Source organism: Bos grunniens, chromosome 14, assembly GCF_055505025.1.
Source record: "Bos grunniens cultivar Pamir isolate PY7600 chromosome 14, Bosgru_T2T1.0, whole genome shotgun sequence".
Lineage (NCBI taxonomy): Eukaryota > Metazoa > Chordata > Mammalia > Artiodactyla > Bovidae > Bos > Bos grunniens.
The window spans coordinates 25,371,522-25,389,224 of record NC_141178.1 but is presented as its reverse complement, the minus strand read 5'-3'; the positions used below and the strand labels follow the sequence as shown (position 1 = coordinate 25,389,224).

The following is a 17,703-nucleotide window of genomic DNA, read 5'->3' as shown; positions in this document are numbered from 1 at the left end:
TGCCTAATTTCTCATTGTATGCCAAGGTTCAGCAGCCTTGCCTTGTCAAGGGAACATAAAAACTGTTTTTGCTTTCTGTTCTCCACGTCTTCCCATTTACCTAGCAGACTGCCTGGCTACAGCTGGAGTGCCCTTATTTCTGAGTGGTTATGTTCCCTTATTCCTATGAACTGAAGAATATGCTTCCTAATAGAAATAATGGTATACATTTTGACTGGCTTCCTGGGTCAGCCTATAATATAAGTCTAACTCATTAAATGGCTGAAATACTATTTTTTTTGCATTCAAAGTTCTAGAATGCAATATGTGGCCAGTTTATTTATACCACTGTATTCTAACTATAGTACGGATTAAATAGATTTCTGTAGACTAGCCTGAGGGCCTGAGCAGTAAATAATTGTAAACCTTCATCTGAAATATGGTTCTCTGTGATTTTAATTAATTTATTTATTAATAAATTTCTGAAGACTTTTCTATGTACAGCCAGAATATTACCAGTATGTGGCTGTCATAGCCTTAAGCAGGTGACAGTGCAGCAGTGAGAAGCATCTGTGTAAAATGATAATTGTTGTTTAATGCAGAACCTGTGTTAGAGAGGAAGTTAGCATGCAGCGCTCTGGAACACCAAAGAAGGAGACTGCCTAATGGAGAACTTGAACCTGTCTTGAAGAATTAGAAATAACTTATCATAAGTAGAAGGGTATAGAGGACATTCTAAGCCAGAGGATTATCACATGCAGAAGCCACAGAGTTCTGAAAGGCATGTTGTTTAGGAATGACTGGAAGAAATCCAGTAGTGATAAATAATGAGAAATGATGAGAGATGTAGAAAATGCGTGTCAGAGCCTTGATTGAAAAGTTACTATGATAGAGACTGAAATGTTTCTAGAAGGAATTCAGCAACATTTATGCAGAAGAGTGACTGGATATGATTTATTTTGTAGGAACTCTGGGAGCAGAAATATCCATTAGAAAGCTCATGAAAATGTGTAATTGAGAAACAGTGGTAGTCTTATTTATGACAGTGACAGCAGCAGAGTTTCAAAGGAGAAACTTCATGCAACAGATAGTCTGGAAGCAGACTTAGCAAAATTTGTTGGCCAGCTGGGGAGGCAGTGGCAGGGGACAGGATGCCTAATGATGCTGGAATAATGGGGGGAAAAAAGAGTAGGGAATACTAAAGAGATTTGTATTTGAGGATTTTAGGAAATTATTGCTCATGAAATATGGGAGAATAAGTGGATTTGAAATGATGGATCACGAGTAAGTGATGTTTGAAGTGGAATTACAGTTCTGAAACTTAGGTGCCTACGTCATTTTCTAAAAATCTCTTCCAAGCATCAGCCTTTCCTTTTGCTTATTTAATATCTTGGGGTCCAAGGAAGCGATTGGTTTTCTCAAATGTACCTTCTAAACAATAGACAACAATCTCAATGAAGCTTTCCTTTGAAATCCAAACCAGGCAGAATGACCATCCCTGCCTTGAGTCCCCACTCTGCACCATTCAGACAGTTATATTCACTTACTGTTTTAATGAAAAGTTGTCAAGACCATTTTCTTATATGAAATATGATGTTGGCACTTGGAATAAATGGATAAATGAATAAATAATAAATTGGGTTTTGGTCCAAGGTGGCAGTGTAGGAAGGTGTTGAACTCATCTCCTCCCAGAGATACACCAAATCTACATCTATGTAAAGAGCAGTTGCTCCTGAAAAATAGCTGAGGGCTTATTGAACAACTTTTGCACAAGGCAAGATAGAGGAAACACATAGAGATGGGTAGGAGACTCAGAGATATAATATCAATGGGAACCCTATCCCTCAGCCTTCAGCCTGCAGGAGGAAGGGATATAGCTGAGGGACTTGTGTGCAGACTCAGCCACCCTGGGAACAGTGAAAAACAGTGGTTTGAAGGCTTCTGAACTGCATGTGCACTAAGTCCATTTATTAACCGTAGTAAATGGATGCCAAGTGGGCAGGGAACTGCTGGAATTCTCTCCAGAGTTGGAGATGCCGAGGAATACTATGTTTTGCAGTCCTCCTCTGCCTTGATAGTGCCAGTGGGAACACAGTCCAGGCAGGGTAGCCAACTTGTCAGGCTGCCCCAGAGTGCCACATTGCCCTGGCCCACACCAGCTATAACCATCCCCCCACGGCAGCCCTGGCACTGTATGCCCTGGGCTCCCCTGCCCCATTCTAGACCAATTTATCACACCATATACAAAAATAAATTCAATATAAATCATAGACTTAAATGTAAGACTTGAAATCTTAAATTTCTAGAAGGAAACAGGTAGTGTGCTCTCTGACATTGGTCTTAGTAATAAGTTTTTGGATGTGTCTCCCTAGGCAAGGGCAACAAAAGCAAAAATTAAAAAATGAAACTACATCAAACTAAACACTTTTACTGAGCAAATTAAATCATCAACAAAATGAAAGGGCAACCTACTGAATTGGAGAAGATATTTACAAATGATAAGAGGTTAATATCCAAAATATATAAAGAATTCATATAACTTAATATCAGGCAACAAATAGACTGATTTAAAAACTGGGCAGAAGACCTGGATAGACATTTTCCAAAGAAGACATACTGATGGACAGTAGGCACATGAAAAGATGTTCAGTATCACTAATTATCAGAGAAATGCAAATCAAAATAACAGTGAGATACCACCTTATACTTACCAGAATGGCTATAGTAAAAAAGACGAAAAATAGCAGGTGTTGGTGAGGATGTGGAGAAAAGGGAACCCTTTGCCCTGTTGGTGGGAAAATAAATTAGTATAGACCTTATGTAAAGTAGTATGGAGGTTCCTCAAAAAGTAAAAATCAAACCACCATACAGTTCAGCAATTCCACTTCTGGATATTCATCAGGAAGAATGGAAACACTAACTTGAGAAGATATGTCCACTTAATTGTTCATTGCAGCATTATTTATAAGAGCGAACATATGGAAGCAATCTCAATCCTCATCCATAGATAAGTGAAAAAGATGTAGTATATAAATATACAATGGAGTATTACTCGGCTATCAAAAGAATGAAATCTTTCCATTTGCAATAAAATGAAAGGGTATTATACTAAGTGAAATAAGTCAGAGAAAGACGAATACCTATGATTTCACTCATATGTGAAATCTAAAAATAAACGAACAGACATAGCAAAACAAACAATAATAGAGAATAATAGATAGTAGAGAAAATAGATAATATTTTTTCTCATCGATAATAGAGAAAAAAACTGGTGTTTTCTGGAGGATATGTGCTGGGTGAGTGAAATAGGTGAAGGGGATTAAACGGTACACATTTCCAGTTATAAGTCAACAGGATGTAACGTACAGGATGGGGAGTATAGTCAGTAATATTGTGGTAAATTTGTGTGGTGACAGATAGGAGCTACACTTACTGTGGTGATCATTCCATGATGTGTAAAAATATCAAATAACTATTTGAACACTCAAGCTTATATAGTATTATTAAGTCATTTATACTTCAGTTTAAAATAATGAACAAACAAACTGCAGGGTTTGCCATCATTTCTAGACATTTAATTCTGGTTTGGTCAGAATTCAACTAGAGAAGAAATAGTAGGAATATAGTTTATATATTCATATTACAAATCAGAGGATTAATTACAGGTAATTAGCTTGTGGAACTAGGTAAACAGGAGGCTGTCTTTGTGTCTGTTGCTGGCCTAAAGTTCATAGGATAGGCAGCAGGCTGGAATCCCATAAAGATGAGCAAGAGCCTCATAACAATGGAGTAAAATCCATATTTGTTCTTGCTTCTTCTGACTTGGTGATATGGGTAATCTCCAGTAGCTGAGACCCTGTCTTACAGAGTCATTCTTTGGCAATGCCAAGAATACTCAAACTACTGCACAATTGAACTCATCTCATAAGCTAGTAAAGTAATGCTCAAAATTCTCCAAGCCAGGCTTCAATAGTATGTGAACCATGAACTTCCAGATGTTCAAGCTGGTTTTAGAAAAGGCAGAGGAAACAGAGTTCAAATTGCCAACATCTGTTGGATCATCGAAAAAGCAAGAGTTCCAGAAAAACATCTACTTCTGCTTTATTGACTATGCCAAAGCCTGTGACTATGTGGACCACAACAAACTCTGGAAAACGTTTAAAGAGATGGGATACCGTACCACCTGAGCCTGCCTCTTGAGAAATCTGTATGCTGGTCAGGAAGCAGCAGTTAGAACTGGACATAGAACAACAGACTATTTCCAAATAGGGAAAGGAGTATGTCAAGGCTGTATACTGTCACCGTGCTTATTTAACTTATATGCAAAGTACATCATGAGAAATGCTGGGTTGGATGAAGCACAAGCTGGAATCAAGATTGCCAGGAGAAATATCAATAACCTCAGATGTGCAGATGACACCACCCTTATGGCAGAAAGTGAAGAAGAACTAAAGAGCCTCTTGATGAAAATGAAACAGGAGAGTGAAAAAGTGGGCTTAAAACTCAACATTCAGAAACCTAAGATCATGGCATCTGGTCCTATTGCTTCATGGCAAATATATGGGGAAATCGTGGAAACAGTGACAGACTTTATTTTGGGGGGCTCCAAAATCACTGCAGATGGTGACTGCAGCCATGAAATTAAAAGACGTTTGCTCCTTGGGAGAAAAGTCATGACAAACCTAGACAGCATATTAAAAGCAGAGATATTACTTTGCCAACAAAAGTCTGTCTAGTCAAGGCTATGGTTTTTCCAGTGGTCATATATGGATGTGTGAGTTGGACTATAAAGAAAGCTGAGCACTGAAGAATTGGATGATTTTGCACTGTGGTGTTGGAGAAGACTCTTGAGAGTCCCTTGGACTACAAGGAGATCCAACCAGTCCATCCTAAAGGAAATCAGTCCTGAATATTCATTGAAGGACTGATCTGAAGTTAAAACTCCAATACCCTGGTCACCTGATGCAAAGAGCTGACTCATTGGAAAAGACCCTGATGCTGGGGAAGATTGAAGGCAGGAGGAGAAGGAGATGACAGAGGATGAGATGGTTGGATGCCATCACCGACTCAATGGACATGAGTTTGAGTAAACTCTGGCAGTTGGTGATGGACCGGGTGGCCTGGTGTGCTGCAGTCCATGGGGTCACAAAGAGTCAGACACGACTGAGTGACTGAACTGAACTGTACTGACCCTGGCCCTGCTTCATACCAATGAGATTAGTCCCCAGACTGGCAAAGTGTGTATGGTGCACAATAGCTACTGCTTCCCTTCCTCCTCCTAAATTTTCCCTCTTCGTTTTGAAAGCTTCATCCAACCAGGGCATCCTGTTCTATAAATTTCATTATTTTCACACAAGAAAGAGAAGAGGCCCCTTATCCTTCAGTCACACTTACTTGGTCAATTTTGAATCTTGTGTTAGCCTACGAAAACTTAGCTCTGTTGGCAGAAACAATATCATTGTGTCAGCCATGCCGCTAAATATTTATGCTATCCAAACTCCACTGGCTCTTCACTGTTCATTTTCTGAACTTTTATTATTCCACAGTGAAGACATACTACTGTGTCTTTTCCAGGCCTTTCTCAAGCTCTCAAATTCACCCTCAATCTTCTAACTCTCAGACTATAGCCTCATCTTGTTCATTTCAGAGAATATAGGAAATAAAATCATGTGAAATCTCTGAATTTCCTTTCCTTCCCGGTGGCATCAGAGAAAAAGTATCCTGAATTCTTTCCTTTGCAAGTTGGTTTTATAAAACAGATGTGTGTGTGCTAAGTTGTTTCAGTCATGTTCTACTCTTTGCAACTCTATGGACTGTAGCCCACCATGCTCCTCTGTCCATGGGATTCTCCAGGCCAGAATATTGGAGTGGGTTGCCATGCCCTCCTCCAGGGAATCATTCTTACCCATCTTTTATGTCTCCTGCATTGGCAGGCAGGTTCTTTACCACTGGTGCCATCTGGGAAACCCTTACTATGTCAACAATCTCCTCTTCCTTTTGAATTTTTAATCTTTTGTGCATGTGTGCTAAGTCTCTCCCAGTCATATCTGACTCTTTGCAACCCTATGGACTGTAGTCCACCAGGCTCCTCTGTCCATGGGATTCTCCAGGCAAGAATACTTGAGTGGGTTGCCATGCCCTCCTCCAGGGAATCTTCCTGACCCATCTCTTACATCTCCTGCATTGACAGGCAGGTGCTTTACCACTAGTGCTACCTGGGAAGCCCCTTTATAATCTCTTCCCCTCCTCTAAAATTATAAACATGTTCACATCATCTTTATCCTTAAAAATGTATCTTGAGTCCCACCCAACTCCCTTTTTCAATCTAGCTTCTACCAGAAATACTCTATGAAAAGTCTTAAAAGCAAATTACCTCCTAATTGGCACATTATCAGGCTCTTTCTGTTGTCATCATCCCTGGCCTTTCTGCAATCTATGACCAAGTTTCCATCTTGATATTGTAATCCTGGATCACTCTCTAGTCTCCTTTGCCATCTCCTCTTTCTTTACCTGGCACCTAAATGTAGGCTTCTCTCAATATTCACAAGATTCTTCCCTTGACTGATTTTTCTAGGCTGTGCCTTCTGTGACCCTTTACAGATTTCATGGGGCTCCTTTATAAGAAAACAAGAATAGCAATGTCCAAGAGAGTTAAAATGCATGTCACATATGTGATTTTAGTTTTCCTAGTAGCCAGTACACAAAAAGTAAAAGGAACATTAGTTCAGTTCAGTTCAGTTCAGTTCAGTCGCTCAGTCGTGTCCGACTCTTTGCAACCTCATGAATCGCAGCACGCCAGGCCTCCCTGTCCATCACCAACTCCTAGAGGAGATCTTTCCCAGCATAAGGGTCTTTTCAAATTAGTCAGCTCTTCGCATCAGGTGGTCAAGTATTGGAGTTTCAGCATCAGCATCAGTCCTTCCAGTGAATATTCAGAACTGATTTCCTTTAGGATGGACTGGTTGGATCTCCTTGCAGTCCAAGGGACTCTCAAGAGTCTTCTCCAGCACCACGGCTCAAAAGCATCAATTCTTCCGTGCTCAGCTTTCTTCACAGTCCAACTCTCACGTCCATACAGTCCAACTCTCATGTTTTTTCCACACCACTGGAAAAACCATAGCCTTGACTAGATGAACCTTTGTTGGCAGAGTAACGTCTCTGCTTTTGAGTATGCTATCTAGGTTGGTCATAACTTTCCTTCCAAGGAGTAAGCATCTTTTAATTTCATGGCTGCAGTCACTATCTGCAGTGATTTTGGAGCCCAAAAAAATAAAGTCTGACACTGTTTCCCCTGTTTCACCATCTACTTCCCATGAAGTGATGGGACCAGATGCCATGATCTTCGTTTTCTGAATGTTGAGCTTTAAGCCAGCTTTTTCACTCCCCACTTTCACTTTCATCAACAGGCTTTTTAGTTCCTCTTCACTTTCTGCCATAAGGGTGATGTCATCTGCATATCTGAGGTTATTGATATTTCTCCCGGCAGTCTTGATTCCAGCTTGTGCTTCTTCCAGCCCAGTGTTTCTCGTGATGTACTCTGCATATTTAAGTTAAATAAGCAGGGTGACAATATACAGCCTTGACGTACTCCTTTTCTTATTTGGAACCAGTCTGTTGTTCCATGTCCAGTTCTAACCGTTGCTTCCTGACCTGCATATACGTTTCTCAAGAGGCAGGTCAGGTGGTCTGGTATTCCCATCTCTTTCAGAATTTTCCACAGTTTATTGTGATCCACACAGTCAAAGGCTTTGGCATAGTCAATAAAGCAGAGATAGATGTTTTTCTGGAACTCTCTTACTTTTTCGATGATCCAACGGATGTTGGCAATTTGGTCTCTGGTTCCTCTGCCTTTTCTAAAACCAGCTTGAACATCTGGAATTTCACGGTTCACGTATTGCTGAAGCCTGGCTTGGAGAATTTTGAGCATTATTTTACTAGCGTGTGAGATGAGTACAATTGTGCAGTTGTTTGAGCATTCTTTGGCATTTCCTTTCTTTGGGATTGGAATGAAAACTGACCTTTTCCAGTCCTGTGGCCACTGCTGAGTTTTCCAAATTTGCTAGCATATTGAGTGCAGCACTTTCACAGCATCATCTTTCAGGATTTGAAATAGCTCAACTGGAATTCCATCACTTCCACTAGCTTTGTTCGTAGTGATGCTTTCTAAGGCCTACTTGGCTTCACATGTTCCTGGCTGGTCTTGGGCTGCTGGTTGTCGTTGGCCTTCATCAGCTCCTGGAATCTAGAAAGTGCAAGAGGCCCATTCAGAAGGTAGAGATGGGAACCTCGAGTCAAAACAACATTGACATGAGCTGGATTCCTCAGGAAACTCTGAACCAAATCAATAAAGCTTCACCAAGAAGGTTGCCCAGGAAACGGGCACAGAAGAGATCAGTGGGATCTGATGAGTAAATGTTCCTTTGTGCAACAATTCGGTCTTTACTTAACCCATGCTAATGTTTTTCAGCCTGATGGGAATTAGTGCAGAGAAGCCATATCACCATAGAAGGCAGCTACTACTTATGTGTGGACTGAGCAATCACAGTCTGTGGCGATCATATTGCTAAAAATACAGTGCATTTATTTTTCTAAAGTAGCAAATTTTTTTTTAAAAACCATTGAAATCTATGTGTGTGGAAAAAAAAGGAACATTAACATACTTTAATTCAGAATAGCCATAATGAACATTTTAACATGTAATTAATTAGTTATTATTGAAATAGTTTGCATCCTTTATATGTACCATGTCTTTCAGTATCCAATGTGTACTTTACACTTGGACCACATTTTAGTTTGGACTAGTCCCATTTTCAGTTCAGTTCAGTCACTTAGTCCTATCTGACTCTTTGTAACCCCATGGACTGCAGCGCACCAGGCCTCCCTATCCATCACCAGCTCCCAGAGTTTACTCAAACTCATATCCATTGAGTTGATGATGCCATCCAACTATCTTATCCTCTGTCATCCCCTTCTCCTCCTGCCTTCGATCTTTCCCAGTATCAGGGGCTTTTCAAACTAGTCAGCTCTTCGCATCAGGTGGCCAAGTATTGGAGTTTCAGCATCAGCATTAGTCCTTCCAATGAATATTCAGGACTGATTTCCTTTAGGATGGACTGGTTGGATCTCCTTGCAGTCCAAGGGACTCTCAAGAGTCTTCTCCAACACCACAGTTCAAAAGCATCAATTCTTCGGTGCTCAGCTTTCTTTATAGTCCAACTCTCACATCCGTACATGACTGCTGGAAAAACCACAGCCTTGACTAGACGAACCTTTGTTGGCAAAGTAATGTCTCTGCTTTTGAATATGCTGTCTAGGTTTGTCATAACTTTTCTCCCAAGGAGCAAACGTCTTTTAATTTCATGGCTGCAGTCACCATCTGCAGTGATTTTGGAGCCCCCCAAAATAAAGTCTGTCACTGTTTCCACTATTTCCCCATCTATTTGCCTTGAAGTGATAGGACCAGATGCCGTGATCTTAGGTTTCTGAATGTTGAGTTTTAAGCCCACTTTTTCACTCTCCTGTTTCATTTTCATCAAGAGGCTCTTTAGTTCTTCTTCACTTTCTGCCATAAGGGTGGTGTCATCTGCATATCTGAAGTTATTGATATTTTTCCCTGTAATTTTGATTCCAGTCCCATTTTAAGCACTCAATAGTCTCATGAGGCTAATAGCCACTGTCTTGGACATTCCAGCTCTGGAATCTACAGTGGGTAGCCATTCCCTTTTCCAGGCAGTCTTCCTGACCCAGAGATGGAACCCAGGTCTCCTGCATCCCAAGGAAATTCTTCATGATCTGAATCACCAGGGAAACCCAAGAAATCTACAAACCTGTCCTGAGTTCCAGATCTGGAATCCAGCTGCTGCTAAGATCTGACATTCATCCTGTTGTGTAATCTGTCACTCATAATGGTGAGTGAAATGGTGTGTGAAAACACAAGGCAAAGATTTTACTCCACTCCTCATATCTCTTTATGGCTTTCTATTTGCCTGATGAAAGGCAGCATGATAAGCACACATTTTGAAGTCACAGAAAATTAGATTTGAATCCAGGCTTCATGGCTAACTTGTGTGTAATTTGGGACAAGTTACTTAAACTTCATGAAAGCCTGTTTTCCCATCTAACATGGGGAAAATAATACTTCCTTCCGGGTTGGTTATAGGAAGATGTTGTTATTCCTCACACAGTGTATGATCCATGTGTGCATGCCTGCTTGCTTAGTTGCTTCAGTCATGTCTGACTCTTCGTGACTCTATGAACGGTAGCCCACCAGGCTCCTCTGTCCATGGCGATACTCCAGACAAGAATACTGGAGTGGGTTACCATGCCCTCCTCCAGGGAATCTTCCCAACCCAGGGATCAAACCTATGACTCCTGCATCTCCTGCATTGGCAGGCTGGTTCTTTACCACTAGTGCCACTTGGGAAGCCCATATGATCCTTAGTAATAGCCTAATAAATGGTAACTAGGCCATTAACATGGAGAAGGAAATGGCAACCGACTCCAGTGTTCTTGCCTGGCGAATCCCAGGGGCGTGGGAGCCTGGTGGGCTTCCGTCTATGGGGTCGCACAGAGTCGGACACGACTAAAGCGACTTAGCAGCAGCAGCAGCAGGCCGTTAACATGACATTTAAGTTTTTCCGTGAACTGTTCCTAAATACCTTTCCAGTCTTGTGTCCTGCTCTGAGATCCAGGCACATACCTGCACTCTCATAAATCTATGGCTTCATTCCTTCGTTCTTCAAAGAGCGTAGCCACTGTGAGCCAGGTCCCATAACTAAAACTTTCTTTAAGGAGTTCGTTTATTTGTTCATTCAAGACAAATTGATTAAACATAAACTCTGTGGTTACTTGTTTTTAGATGCTTGAATGAATTACTGAATAAAACAAAGCAAAATTACTGAATAAAACAGACAAAATATTTTCACTTAAATAATTTATTTGGAAAGACAAAATATAGAGTAAACATAATTAATTAGAAAATTATGGGAATTTAGAATTAATTAGAATGGATGGGGAAATGAGATCTATTTTCCAGCTAAACAGTTTAGATCTGTGCTTTATGAGCACTTTTTATTTTAAATTGGAGCCCCTTTGATATTCTCTAGCAGAGTTATTGGACCTGGCATTTTAACGCATACCTTTGTTTCCTCACAATTTTAGTCCTTCAGGTGCGTGCATGCGTGCTCATTCAGTCTTGTCCAACTCTTTGTGACCCTGTGGACTGCAGCCCACCAGGCTCCTCTGTCCATGGAATTTTCCAGGCAAGAGTAGTAGAGTCGGTTTCCATTTCCTGCTCCAGGGGATCCTCCCAACCCATGGACTGAACCAATGTCTCCTGTGTCTCCTGCATTGGCAGGCAGATTCTTTACCACTGAGCCACCTGGGAAGCCCCTCCTTTAGGTGGGATATAGCTAAAGAAGTGTATAAGTGAAGTTATGGATCCAGTGATAATTGGAAGTGAGCACTCATGTAACTGTGGATAGTTTTACCTCCATGTTGCATTATTATTATTTTTTGCATACTTACGTATTATGCAAAAAAAAAAAAATGGTGGGCTGATAATTAGTCCAAAATTATTGGCGTTTTAGGAGCACGCAAAGTTGAGCAGCCTTAAATATGTGAATGTAACTCTCCAAGAAGGTTGCTGCATATTAACCATAGAAATCTTGAAATATGGAGGAATTAGAATTCAGGTAAATGCACATTTGGAAATGATGTTCTAAAAAACAAATGGTAATGTTGTCAGAAGTGTTTAGACTATAAATAGGATGGTCTTATAATTTATCTTTTAAAACAGACATGTTTGAGGATAAAATGTCATGGTTAATAATAATGCCAGGAAAAGAGGCATTAACCAAGATTGTCCCCAGTAAATTGGAACATGTGGTCTCTGTATTTATAGTTCATTTTACATTGATATCTTTCCCCAAATACATTTTCCTCTTAGTTTCTCCAGTTCCCTTGGGAGGTAAATCCAAGGGGAAACCCTGTATGAAAAGAATAATAGCTATGCAGTCCTTTTAGAGGAATATCCTTTGAAATTCCTCTAAATTTCATAATGTACTTTAAAAGAGGAAATTAAAAATGAAAACGCTGAAGAAATATGTGTTAGCTTTTTCAAGCAAAGTAAGGAACTATCTCATCCCTGAAGATACTAATTTAGTGAAACTTTTCAACTTAGGTAATTGTTTTGGTTACTTTTCCAGAGATATTATAGAAGCGTTAATTTTAAATATATTGATGTATTTGTGGCTGTATTTGATACGGAGGCCACTATCAATACCTATAATCTATAGTTTAAAAAATTTAATGAATTCAGAATTTTATAATAAAGTATAAATAATAAGAATGTAAAGTTCATGAAACAGTAAAACAAATTTTTCTTTTTAATGGATACATGAGCACTCACTTTTATATTTATATTTTGTGCATCTCACTGTAAAAATCTACACTGAACTAAGGAACAGATCAAAATCCAGTCTTCTGCAAGAAATTCTGTTTCTGTTCTTAATATTAACACAGAAAGCCAGCCCATAACTTGCCATTCTCAAAGCGGAATTCAGTATTCCTTATATTAATTATAGTCTTCCTTCAGCAAGTAATTTTTAAACACAGCATCTAAATTCAGGGTCATTGAGCATTAAAAAAGAAAAGAACCTTATTCAGAACTGGTCCGTAGCTAAGTCGGGTAATATTTTTATAGAGTTCTGGATAAATGTTTTATAACTCTTGGAAGAGAAAAGTTCTAATTTTATTAAAGAACATTTCGTCCTCACATCTCCTTTCCAAGTTCAATAAATATAGAAAGCCCCCAATGCAAAGACATGATGTGCCTACGTATTCACTGGAACATAATTGTTTTAAAAAGACAGTAATATTTGTAACATTTAAAGAAATACATTATTAAAATGAAAACTTTTCTGAGTTGAGTTGCAGGATAAACCACATTGTAGTTTATCTGAAACAGCCTGAACGTCATAATTTGCATTTTCTGTTTCCTTTGACCTGATAGTCTGATTGTCTCTAAATGAGGCAACTGGCCTTGACATGTATAGACAGAGGACATGGTTACCCTGACAACAGGTACCATGTACCACATGCAACCCCTCTCCAAAGAAAATCAATGCCTCTTTTTTAAAAACATAAAACGAAACAAGTCTGCTGCCTCCCACTTAAGACCAAATAAAATCCCTTTAAAAAAAACTAATAGAAAAAGGTATCCCCAACAAATTTCAGTTTATTTGGTAAATTGTTTTATTGTGAATTTTGAAATGGATCATCATCACTTCTTTGTGTTAATCTCATCACAATGAGTAATCCAATTGATTAGGTAAATATAAAGTACTAAAACCTCTTTCTGGCTTTCACAGTCTCAAGATCCAGCAGAGGGAGCTCACACATTATTGTTGTTTTTTAAATGTTAGTCTAAAATTATGATACAATTTTAAATGTTCCAGTAGTAGAGTTCTTGGTACTTTTGAATTCTAGGATATCTACCCTGCAAAGTATAAATACTCTAGTGTTATTTTGTTACTGTTGCTTTTTAAATCTAATTAACTGCCAGTGTTTCTTAACTTTCAATATATTTATGTAAGCAAACAATTTTTAGATCCGTTTTATGCAACCAATTCATGATTACCCTGTGGGACAGATCTAACCTTTATTTCAGATTTCCCAACGTTTTAGCCATACCCACCACTCCATTCACACACACACCCCGAAAATACTTGACTGCAGACAACAAGGGTACATCCATGAAAAATGTCATGGAACAGTTTTTTTAACTGAGAACAAAAGACTTAAAAAATCCCTAGCTGGTTCCATAAAAAGAACACAAGTGGTTTACACGGCATTGTTTTCATGTCAAGAAAGACGTCTTTGAAAATGACATGCCTTCCATAGGAAGCTGTGGGATTCCAGGGCCTGCCTTGCTCCCAGAAGACACACAGAGATTCTGGGTGTTGTTCATCAACCAAGGAACAATTATTTGCCCAATTATTCCTTCAAAATATTAATTGATTTTCTTCTTTATTCTAATTACTGTTTCAAGTTCAGAGGACATAAGCCTAATAAAGATAGCCATCATTTATTGTGTTGTTATGATGATACGGATACTTCACTGCATTCTCTCTTCTAAGCCTTACAATAACTAATTTACAGATGAAAAACTGCACCTCAGGGAACTTAAATAAATTGCCTATGGTCCTAAAGGTTATAAATGACAAAGCTTGAGTTTGAATGCAAGTCTATAATACCCTAAAGTACACACTGGTAACCACTATAAAATACTGCCTTCCTAGACTGAAGAGATTCACAGTCTATCAAATTAACTCATGTTATTTTGAAACAAGAATTTCTTGTCCTTAGTGCAAAGAGTTTTAGACAGAGAAATAGATAGTGGATAATATTTGAGTGTTTATCATGAACCAGTTGTCCTTCTAGATGCCTTATATGTCTTATTTAATCTTTACAGCAGCCTTATATAGTTCAGTCGCTCAGTCGTGTCCGACTCTTTCCAACCCCATGAACTGCAGCATGCCAGGCCTCCCTGTCTATCACCAACTCCCGGAGTTCACTCAGACTCACGTCCATCGAGTCAGTGATGCCATCCAGCCATCTCATCCTCTGTCGTCCCCTTCTCCCCCTGCCCCCAATCCCTCCCAGCATCAGAGTCTTTTCCAATGAGTCAACTCTTATCCCCAACCTTACAGGTGAAAAAATGGAGGCCCAGGAGATTATATTATATACCCAGGATGATACCACAAACCTTGAATTTGAATCTAGATTTTTCTGATTTTAAAATTTCCTTTGTCATCCTGCCTCTACTTACACAATTATTTCTTCCAACTAGTTCCTTAAGAAAAGATTTCTCATGTAGCTATTTGGAGTTAGTTCGTAGTCCGGGAGTTAGTGATGGACAGGGAGGCCTGGCGTGCTGCAGTTCATGGGGTCTCAAAGAGTTGGACACAACTTAATGACTGACCTGAAACATACTGCTGCTACTGCTAAGTCGCTTCAGTCGTGTCCGACTCTGTGTGACCCCATAGACGGCCTCCTACTAGGCTCCCCCGTCCCTGGGATTCTCCAGGCAAGAACACTGGAGTGGGTTGCCATTTCCTTCTCCAATGCATGAAAGGGAAAAGTGAAAGTGAAGTAGCTCAGTCGTGTCTGACTCCTAGCAACCCCATGGACTGCAGCCTACCAGGCTCCTCCGTTCATGGGATTTTCCAGGCCAGAGTGCTAGAGTGGGGTGCCATTGCCTTCTCCGGAACTGAAACATAGTAAGAAGTATTTTTAAGGAAAATTTCTAACCCTCAATTCAAATTTACATTCACACAAGTTTAAAAAAAAAAAAAAATATATATATATATATATATACTTATGTGTGTGTGCTTATCAGTTGCTCAGTCATGTCTGACTCTTCCCAACCCCATGGGGGTTGCCATTCACTTCTCCAGGGGATCTTCCTGACCCAGGGATTGAACCCAGGTCTCCTGCATTACAGGTGGATTCTTTACCATCTGAGCCACCAGTGAAGCCCTGTAAATGCTTATATTAAGTTTTAAATAAAAACATAGTTTGTTTTGCATTCATCAAATAATCTAAACATTAACTGTAAAGTGAGCCAAAGAATCAAGGAGTTTAAAAACTACAATGAAACAGGAAATACCGCGCTTGTGCACTGCTGTAGCGCCTGATGGTTGTGGCCGGTCTGCCGGCGACTGTGAGGCGGGGAACTGCTCCTGTGGAGGCCGTTGAGTCCCCCGCAACTCGCCACCATGAGCAACACCCTAGCTAAGATCGCGGAGATCGAAGCCGAGATGGCTCGGACTCAGAAGAACAAGGCCACAGCACACCACCTAGGGTTGCTTAAGGCTCATTTTGCTAAGCTTCGCAGGGAGCTCATTACTCCAAAAGGTGGTGGTGGTGGAGGACCAGGAGAAGGATTTGATGTTGCCAAGACGGGTGATGCTCGAATTGGGTTTGTGGGTTTTCCGTCTGTGGGGAAGTCAACGCTGCTCAGTAACCTGGCAGGGGTATATTCCGAGGTGGCAGCCTACGAGTTCACCACCATGACCACTGTGCCTGGCGTCATCAGATACAAAGGTGCTAAGATCCAGCTTCTGGATCTCCCAGGTATCATTGAGGGTGCCAAGGATGGGAAAGGTAGAGGCCGTCAAGTCATTGTAGTGGCCAGAACATGTAACTTGATCTTGATTGTTCTGGATGTCCTGAAACCCTTGGGACATAAGAAGTTAATTGAAAATGAGCTGGAAGGCTTTGGCATTCGCTTGAACAGCAAACCCCCCAACATTGGCTTTAAGAAGAAGGATAAAGGAGGCACTAATCTCACAGCCACTTGCCCTCAGAGTGAGCTGGATGCTGAAACTGTGAAGAGCATTCTGTCTGAGTACAAAATCCATAATGCTGATGTGACTCTGCGTAGTGACACCACAGCAGATGACCTCATTGACGTGGTGGAAGGAAACAGAGTCTATATCCCCTGTATCTATGTGTTAAATAAGATTGATCAGATTTCCATTGAGGAGTTGGATATTATCTATAAGGTGCCACACTGTGTACCCATCTCTGCCCATCACCGCTGGAATTTTGATGACCTGTTGGAAAAGATCTGGGACTATCTGAAACTAGTGAGGATTTACACCAAACCCAAGGGCCAGTTGCCCGATTACATGTCCCCAGTGGTGCTGCCCTACTCCAGGACCACGGTGGAGGATTTCTGCATGAAGATTCACAAAAATCTTATCAAAGAATTTAAATATGCTCTGGTGTGGGGTCTGTCTGTGAAACACAATCCTCAAAAAGTGGGTAAAGACCATACGTTGGAGGACGAGGATGTCATTGTGAAGAAGTGATGCCATCCCCTTCCTCATCTGCTGGGCCAACCCTAGCAGCTTTCTCTACGATCAAACACCTGACTCCAAGCCCCTCCTGGGTTTGACAGGCACTGGATCAGGATACAAGGAGGGAGATGGAAGCACCCAAATTGGAACTTCACTTGTCTTAACTTGGTGTCACCTTATATGTTGAGCTGCATAAAGGACCTGGTAGGCCAGCTGACTATGTACAGTTCATGTGTCATTGTCAGAATTTGTTTTGAGATGGATTGAATGAGGATGGTTATGTACAGTGAGGCAGCTGCAGAAAAGGTCCTTGGGGGAGCTTGGTCTTGAATGTGAAATGGGTAAAAATATGACTGCAGCATTTCAAAAAAAAAAATAATAAATAAAAACTACAATGGGCCTCAGTACTCATGTAGTATGATTCTCTTAGTTTATTAGTGAGAAAGCTGAGACCCAGAGAAATTATGACTTAATTGGTTTCCTGTCATTAGTCAGGGGCAATGTAGGACTACCATTCCAGCCTAGGAAAGTAACATTTCCCTACTCTGTTTCAAAAAAGAATTTAAGATGAATTGTATTAGAAACAGATCTAATCCTCAGGTCTTACCCTGGTTCATAACCTGATGTTGAGTTTAGAAAGTTAAAGTCATTTTTACAAAGGCAGTACTGGATTGTAGTCATGGTGTGAAAATAAAAATTAAGGTAAGTTTTATCCAGGGTTAAAAATGAAAATTGATTCAGAGCTTAAAATTTAATAAAATTAGTGTCAAAATTCTTTTAAGACCAAAGTAATGACCAAAGACACTAAAATTTACAGAGCTTTTTATTTGGATAAGACATATATATATGAATATTAAAG

At 40.1% G+C, this 17,703-nt stretch overlaps 1 protein-coding gene and 1 pseudogene across 5 annotated transcripts in view; both read left to right on the top strand.

Annotated features, from left to right (window-relative positions):
* The window catches only part of ANGPT1 (angiopoietin 1), a 475,361-nt gene that overhangs the window by 122,233 nt on the left and 335,425 nt on the right, over positions 1-17,703 (top strand). The window lies entirely within an intron of this gene.
* Positions 15,444-17,070, top strand: LOC147359203 (developmentally-regulated GTP-binding protein 1 pseudogene; annotated as a pseudogene). Its single transcript, XR_015140627.1, has one exon. The product of XR_015140627.1 is annotated as a developmentally-regulated GTP-binding protein 1 pseudogene (transcript).